We start from the raw sequence: 9,183 nt of genomic DNA, 5'->3' as shown, positions 1-9,183 counted from the left end.
AGACATAAGCAAAAACAGGGGTAATCCTCTTCTATATCAATTAACGGATCTAGTGGTAAAATAGATTTCGATATGCATTTTTCGAACTGAACTCATAATGATTAATATGTCAAAAACTATAAAAAGAATTGGTTCACGTAGGAATGAACATCGAGTACTCAAAGGAGTTATTTACGTTCAAGCAAGTTTTAACAATACCATAGTGACTGCTACAGATGTACGGGGACAAGTTCTTTCTTGGTCTTCTGCTGGTGCCTGTGGATTCAAAGGTACAAGGAGACGTACACCATTTGCTGCCCAGACTGCAGCAGAAAATGTTATTCGTGCATTAATGGATCGGGGTATGGAACGAGTAGAAGTTATGATAAGTGGCCCTGGTCGAGGGAGAGATACAGCATTACGAACCATTCGTAGAAGTGGCATACTATTAAGTTTTGTACGTGACGTAACCCCTATGCCACATAATGGATGTAGACCTCCCAAAAAGAGACGTGTGTAAGAATTGAATGAATTTCAAGAGAAAGAAATGATTTAATGATCTGATCAAATATTCTTGGTATGATTCGAGATGAAATCTCAGTCTCTATTCAGACACTACGATGGAAATGCATCGAATCCAGAGCATACAGTAAGCGTCTTCATTATGGCCGTTTTGCTCTATCCCCGCTCCGCAAAGGTCGAGCCGATACAATAGGCATCGCAATGCGAAGAGCTTTACTTGGAGAAGTAGAAGGAACATGTATCACACGTGTAAAATTAGAGAACATAAAACATGAATATTCCGCGATAATAGGTATTGAAGAATCAGTACATGACATTTTGATGAATCTAAAAGAAATTGTATTTAGAAGTGACTCGTACGGAATCCGAGAAGCTTCTATTTATATTGTTGGACCCAGAAATGTAACTGCTCAAGATATCATATTACCACCTTCTGTGAAAATAATTGATACTACACAACATATAGCTAGACTTACTAAATCAATTACTTCTGATATCAGATTACAAATTGAAAAAAATCGCGGATATATTATACATAGTCCAAATAATTATCAGGACGGAATTTTTCCTATAGATGCTGTTTTTATGCCTGTTCGCGATGCGAATTATAGTATTCATTCCTATGGGAGCGGAAATGAAATACGAGAAGTCCTTTTCCTGGAAATATGGACGAATGGGGGGTTAACTCCTAGGGAGGCACTTTACGAAGCTTCTCGAAATTTGATCGACTTATTTATTCCCTTCCTGCATGGAGAGGAACAGAAAATCGATGGAATGAACAATAAAAAAGGGTCTAATATGCTTCCCTTCCCCCTTTTGCACGTATTGACTGATACGGGGAAACGAAAGAAAAAATAGCATTTCAACTTATTTTCATTGACCAATTAGAGTTACCCCCCAAAACCTATAACTCCCTCAGAAGAGCCAATATACATACATTATTGGACCTCTTAAATTACAGTCGAGAAGATCTAATGAGAATTGAACACTTCGGGAAGGAATCTGTCGAACAGGTATTGGAAGTTCTACAAAAACTTTTTGCAATTGATCCACCCAGGAATTAGTTTCGGGTTCATAAAATGGTTGGTTTCATTTCATCTCTTCATTTCCTTTACCCAAGTTCTTTTGGAGAGTCTTGAGAATCTTTGACATATCTCTCTTTCGTGGAATATTCGAAAGAAATATCTGACAAGATGGGTATATCTAGGGAGATATAATTTGTCTTAAAGCAACTACTCCCTAGATATATGAATAAAAAAATTGAAATATTTTTATATTCGACAGTTGGATCAAATTGGATTGGAAAAGACCTAAAGTTAAAGATTCATCAATAGGCAACGCTGCCCCAATACCTAACCAAAGGGCTACTGCAGTACCGATCAAGGATACTGTTGTAGCTACTGGACGACGAAATGGATTCTGAAATTGATTCACATTCTCTAGAAAAGGCACCGTCAATGATCCCGCGGGTACTGAGCCCATTAAAAGGACACCTACTAATTTGTTAGGTATTGTACGAAGTATTTGGAATACAGGGAAAAAATACCATTCGGGCAATATCTCCAAAGGAGTTGCAAATGGATTTGCTGGTTCACCAATCATTGATGGTTCTAGAACCGCTAAACCTATTGTACATGCAATAGTACCTAAAATTACTACTGGAAAAATATATGAAAGATCATTGGGCCAAGCGGGCTCTCCATAATAATTATGTCCCATACCTTTAGCTAATTTAACCCTTAATACAGGATCATTTAGGTCAGGTTTCTTTGTTATTGGGATAAGTAGATCTTTATGGATCTATCCCCCGAAAGAACCGGACATGCCAATTTTTATCATCCGGCTCGAACAATAACTGGAGGAAGTATATATCACTTATTTTTTCCCGTGATGGAAGACGAATTGGAAAAATAGGAACTAATAATGTCTATGATCATCCATCATTGGTCATTTTATTATTCCAGTTAAATGCTCATGACCCAAGTAAGCTCACAAATTCGATCATGATCGATATGCCTTTTGGACCATCTTAGTCCTTGTAATTTGTGTTTATCACCACGAATAGACCTCAAAAGTTTTTTAGCATACAAGGTATTAACTTGTTATTGATCCGGCCTCTCTCCTTCCTTAGATCCCTTCTTTCACTCCAATAGTTTTCCCATCGAAATGGATGCAAGGGAAATGGATGCATTTTCACACTATGAAAAGGAGAAGTAAAGTCATATAGTCCAATTATTGAATATATGAAAATATTGTCCCATTGTCCGGATCTCACGGAGCCCTTCCTGATTCGGATTCGATCATAGAAAGAATTCTCTTGGAACGGAACAAACTGACCAATGCCTTTCCACCCAGGTGCTAAACTTCCTATTTCTGATAAGGAAATTGGGACAGAGACACATTTTATCAGAAATATTTATGTGGTAGATCGGAGAAAGTATCTGCATGGCCTAATCAATAGTTCAAGTCACACACTCCCATAATCCATCTTCTCCGTCTGAGAATCTACTCCAATTATTTGTTTGTATTGGATGAATAATACTCCAAAATCGAAAGGAGAAATCCGAGGACCGTATTTTCTATGGATATTTCCATTTTTGAATAATAAATATTCCTGGCGATGATATATTACTGTCATTATTCGGAACGATAAGTTATGAATAGTTATTTTCAATCTATCTTTCCTCTCTATAAAGGACCTGGAATACCCTGCTTACGGATCATTAGAAAGTGCATTGGCATAAATACAGCAGTAAGAAGAGGTAATATGAAAGTGTGTAAACTATAAAAATGAGTCAAGGTAGATTGACCCACACTAACACTTCCGCGTAATAATTCTACCAGAGGAGATCCTATTACAGGAATAGCCTCAGGCACACCAGTCACAATTTTCACTGCCCAATAACCAATTTGATCCCAGGGCAAAGAATAACCAGTTACACCGAAGGATACGGTCAACACAGCCAAAATTACACCTGTGACCCAAGTTAATTCACGGGGTTTTTTGAATCCACCTGTGAGATAAACACGGAATACGTGCAGGATCATCATTAGAACCATCATACTTGCCGACCATCGATGAATTGATCGGATTAACCAACCAAAGTTAACTTCGGTCATTAGGTATTGAACAGAGGCAAAAGCTTCTGTAACGGTCGGACGATAGTAAAAAGTCATAGCAAAACCAGTAGCTACTTGTACTAAAAAACAAGTAAGTGTGATCCCCCCTAGACAATAAAATATATTGACATGAGGAGGAACATATTTACTGGTGATATCATCCGCAATCGCCTGAATCTCGAGACGCTCTTCGAACCGATCGTATACTTTATTGAGATAGGTAAACTGAAATTCCCCCTCTGAAAACCGTACATGAGAATTTCCCTTCATACGGCTTGAACAAGAACACGCAAATGCTTTTGGACACGAATAAATAAATTTTGGAAAAGAGATACTTGAGGGTTCGTTGCCTGACCGGCTGGAGAAATGAAGATCATTCGAAACAATCCAGCATTTCTATTAGAAGACTCTATAGTGCCAAAATTTCAAAAAGTGCCAAAATTTCAAAAAGTGCCAAAATTTCAAGTCGGCTCATCCCTATGATAAATCACTAGGGATGATCCAAGGGAAGGCGCTGTTAAAAGATCATCAATTCCTAATGAAATAGCTGTATCAGTAGCTTGTTGAAAACCCGAAGTCTTGAGTTGATCCAAGATATGTGATGTATATGTCATTCCGAAGTGATCTATTAATCTGCTAATAAGCTTTTTAATGGCAGTTTTATCCATCACTTTATTATAAAAGGGCAAATTATCAAAGGGCAATCTAGTTCGTTCCTTCATAAGGAAAAATCTCCATATTTTCATGAGCAGGATTAAGCAATGGGTTCAAGCCGGTTATTCGAAGGCTTCCTCGATCTCTATATCTGCACTAATGAAAAAATCATAAGATCAATAACATTAGATCCTGAGAGCTGGTAGTGATTTATTTGGGTGTTCAGAACAGGCAAACCCTTGTATGGCTTCTTCCATTTCTCGATTGAAACGAGTACGACCAACAGTTGTTCGAATGTATATATTAAGGATTTCTCCCATTCTACCTTTTCTTATTCGATAATGTTCATGGATTTCGTGGAAAGTACCCAAAGATTCGTATTGAACTTCGATAGGGGCTTCTTGGTTTACTGAGGTAATGATACGTAAATCCACTTCCCCCCACCGGAGCCATAAGGGGCTGTATAAGTCAATTCGTTTCTGTCGGTAAGCTCTGAGCACATCATCATAACTATAAAAGGAAGGTTTCTTACAAGAAAAGCTTTTATTTTCCGAGTGATACGGATGGTACCTATTCCCATAAATACCTTGACTATTTTGGACCGTTGATATATAAAGTCCAAGAAGCATATCCTGAGTCGGTATAGAAATAGGATCCCCGATAGCTGGAGACAAAAGATTTGTCTCAGAAAACATGAGTAAACGAGCTTCTGCTCTAGCTTCCAGAGATAAAGGTACATGGACAGCCATCTGATCTCCGTCGAAGTCTGCATTAAATCCCCCACAAACCGATGGATGTAAACGAATGGCACGTCCTTCTACTAAAATAGGTTGAAACGCTTGTATTCCCAATTTGTGTAAGGTAGGTGCTCGATTCAACAATATGGGATGTCCTTGCATAACCTCTTGAAGTACTTCCCATACAATGGGTCCCTTATCTCGAATCATACTTTTAGCAGTTCTTAGGTTGGGAGCAATATGTCGTCCGATGAGACTACGAATTAAAAATGCTTGAAAAAGCTCTATTGCTATTTCTGAGGGTAATCCACATTGGTACAATGATAGAAAGGGACCCACCACAATAACGGAACGACCTGAATAATCAACTCGTTTGCCTAGTAAATTTTCACGAAATCTTCCCTCTTTGCCTTCGATCACATCTGAGAACGATTTATAAGGCCTATTATGACTGTCTCTCATTGGTTGTCTGCAGATACCATTATCGAGAAGTGCATCTACGGCTTCCTGGATCAATTTTGTTTGATAAATAACAAATGACTCAGATCCACTTCTTGCTAATAAATTTGTAAGAGTATTATTCCGATTGATAACTCTTCGATAAAGTTCATTTAGATCTGACGAGGTAATAAGTCCACCTTCACCTAATTGAACGATTGGCCTCGGTTCGGGAGGAAGAACTGGTAATAGGCATAAGACCATCCATTTTGGTTCTATATTTGTTCGGAGAAAATGTTTAGCCAATTTCATGCGTCCAACCAGAAAATCCTTTCTTCTTCTAATTTTTTCATCCTCCCATCTATCCACAGTAGATTCTTGGTTCTCTTCCAATCTATTCCATTTCAATTCCACCAAGTTCTTCCATTCCATATGTGAACGATCTATAATCATTTGCAGATCCAGACCCATTAGTTGTTTCCCGATAGCATCTCCCCCAGTAGCTATTTCTCTCTCTTTAAATGTTCCAGAACCCCGAGGAAAGAGGTAATAAGGACGAGCAGAGAGGTAATGAGGAATAATCTCTCTCCAGGATTGAATCTCATAATCGAATGTACCCCGTGATCTCAATAAAGTTGGTTTGTTAGCTATGGGCCTAGCAAGAAAAAGATTTGGATAGGTTATTCTAAGATTTCCCCCCCTTCAGGATCGGACGTGAAAGTTTCCTCTCATCCGGCTCAAGTAACTAAAAAAAAAGATGCAAAAACTCTTTTTCGCTCTGAAGAGAGATCGCTACTCTCTGCTCAAGTTCCAAGTGAAATTGAGTATTCCTTTATGTTATGATTCTACAACATAGATATGGAATTATTGAGCAGTCTCCTCCCTTTCGAACAATCCTTTTCTTCTTGAAAGACCTTCAATTAGGGATTTACTTGTCTTTATCTCGTTCCATTTGATCCTTTAGGTTCCTGCTTGCTTTGCTTTACTTCGATGGTTACAATACTATTGATCGAAGCATATGTGCGATGAATAGACTCCTATAGCCATATCTTCGGTCCGGAATACCTCTATTCAGGGCTAACCCAAATAAAAGAGAATGAAATTCAAATTCCATTATCTGAAAGAAGTGTTTTCACGAAGTTCAATTAGCAATTTGATAAATAATATCTAAACCCTGGACTAATTCCTCTTTCTCAGCATCTTGAAAAGATGCTTATAATTCTGAGCTTCATGCTACTCCTCTGGAGGGTCATGTCAGAGCTAAAGGCATCCCAATGAGATTTAATAGGATGACAGTTCCTGATTACGGATCTGTATGATCGGAACTTGTGATCAAGTCACACATCGCAGTATACTGGACCTTCTAATTCTTTCCGAGTTTTAGCTAATAGATTCGCAATATAACTGGGAAGGCGTTTCAAATACCATACGTGAACCACCGGACATGCCAGTTTAATGTATCCCATTTGATATCTTCGAATTCGAGAATCAACGAATTCAACTCCACATTGTGTGCAAAATTTTGCATCTATCTTCTCATTTCCAATCCCTGGAGAATTTCCACAAGAACAAACTCTACTTTTGATAGGTCCAAAGATTCTTTCACAAAACGATCCATCTCTTTCTGGTTTATTAGTTTCATAATGTAGAGTATGAGGTTTAGTCACCTGTCCAACTATCTCACCATTAGGTAAAATTTTTTCGGACCAAGCACAAATCTGTTCGGGAGAAGCTAATCCAATTCGAAGTTGTTGATGTTTATTCTGGTCAATCATAAAAGATCTCAATTTATTGTGATCAAACTTCCTCTCTATCTATCTGAAAGTTTTTCTCAGATATAATAGCATGATTCAATTCTAGAGCTAAAGATCGTAATTCTCGAATGAGCAATCGGAAAGATTCTGGAGCAGTGTCAGGTTTAGGTATTGGCCCTCCAGTGATAATGGCACCAAGTACTTCATTACGAGTTCTAATATGGTCAGATTTGAGAGTAAGCATCTCTTGTAAAATATAAGCAACACCAAAACCTTCTAGAGCCCAAACTTCCATTTCTCCTATTCGTTGCCCCCCTCGTTTGGATTTTCCTCTAAGAGGTTGTTGTGTAACCCGTGCATAAGGTCCACTCGAACGTGCATGTATTTTCTCATCAACTTGATGACTCAATTTCGACATATAAGCTTTTCCTATTGTAACAGGTTGTTCAAAAACATCTCCTGTTCTTCCATCAATTAATCTATGTTTTCCAGGATGATCTGGTTCGAATACCCATGGATTAGCTGTTTGCTCACTAGCTTTGTAAAGTTCAGGAAACACTAGTTTTCTCGAAGCTTCTCGCTCGTATTTTTCGTCAAAAGGTGTTATTCTATAATGTTTGTTCATCGGGTTTCCTGCTAAACCGGGCAAACATTCAAAGATCTGTCCTACATTCATTCGTGAAGGTACCCCTAATGGATTCAATACCATATCAACTGGTATTCCATTTTGCAAATAGGGCATATCTTGTCTGGGCAAAACTATTGAAATAATACCTTTATTACCATGCCTTCCAGCTACTTTATCACCCACTTGTATCTTACGTTTTTGTGATATATATACGTGTACTGTTTCCGCATTATCACCGGAATCATCTACTCTATTGATCCATCTCACGTCGATAACTCGACCCCTTCCACCTATAGGTGCTCTGAGACAATTTTCTCTCGCAGTGGATACCTCAATACCAAATATGGTTTGTAATAATCTTCCTTCTGGGGTACATAATGATTCTTCTATTGTTTGAGGCGTTAATTTACCTACCAAAACATCACCTGTTTCTATCCAAGATCCTAGCATTACAAGACCATTTTCGTCCAAATGACGAAGTGAATGAGCATCTAAATGAGGTATTTCTCTAGTGATTCTTTCAGGACCCTGGCTCGTCATACAGATTTCAATCCTGTATCTTACGATATGGAAAGAGGTATAAATATCTTCATATACCAGACGTTCACTAATGAGTATTGCGTCTTCGAAATTGTATCCTTCCCATGGCATATAAGCTACTAAAACGTTTTTTCCCAAAGATAGTTCTCCGCCTACCGTAGTCGCACCATCCGCCAGAATTTGTCCCTTCTTTACACATTCCCCTTGATGAATTTTAGGTTTTTGATGCGTACAAGTATTGGTATTAGAACGTTGATATATAACCGATTCTGTTCGTACAGTGTCTCCATTAACCGATGAAGTTATATTTACAGCATCGATATACTCGATCCTTCCCTCTTGTGTAGCTATAGCTACACTTCCTGAATCTAGAGCTGCTTGACCTTCCAACCCAGTTCCGGCAATGCACTTCTCGGGTCGAAAAAGTGGAACTGCTTGACGCTGCATATTAGAACCCATTAGAGCGCGATTCGCATCATTATGTTCGAGAAAAGGAATAAGGGAAACTCCAACGGAAAAATATTGGAAAGGAAAAATACTTCTGAAATGGATTTGTTCCCATGCAATAACTATAAATTCTTGTCGGTATCGAGCTGGAGTAATTTGTTCCTCTTGAATTCCTTGATTTAACGCCAAAGAATTTCCCGTAGCTATCCGATAGTATTCATCCTCATCTTCTCCCGGTAGTAGATAAACCATATGTTCTTCTCTCGATCTCTCGGAGATCTTATAGAATGGACTTTGTAAAGAACCACAATCACCAATCTTTGCATGAATAGATAATGATGCAACAAGTCCAGCATTCATTCCT

This window comes from Pinus tabuliformis, chromosome 9 (assembly GCF_031772625.1).
Source record: "Pinus tabuliformis cultivar Carrire ecotype Pingquan chromosome 9, CPIR1, whole genome shotgun sequence".
Lineage (NCBI taxonomy): Eukaryota > Viridiplantae > Streptophyta > Pinopsida > Pinales > Pinaceae > Pinus > Pinus tabuliformis.
Note: the sequence above shows the minus strand (reverse complement) of the source record.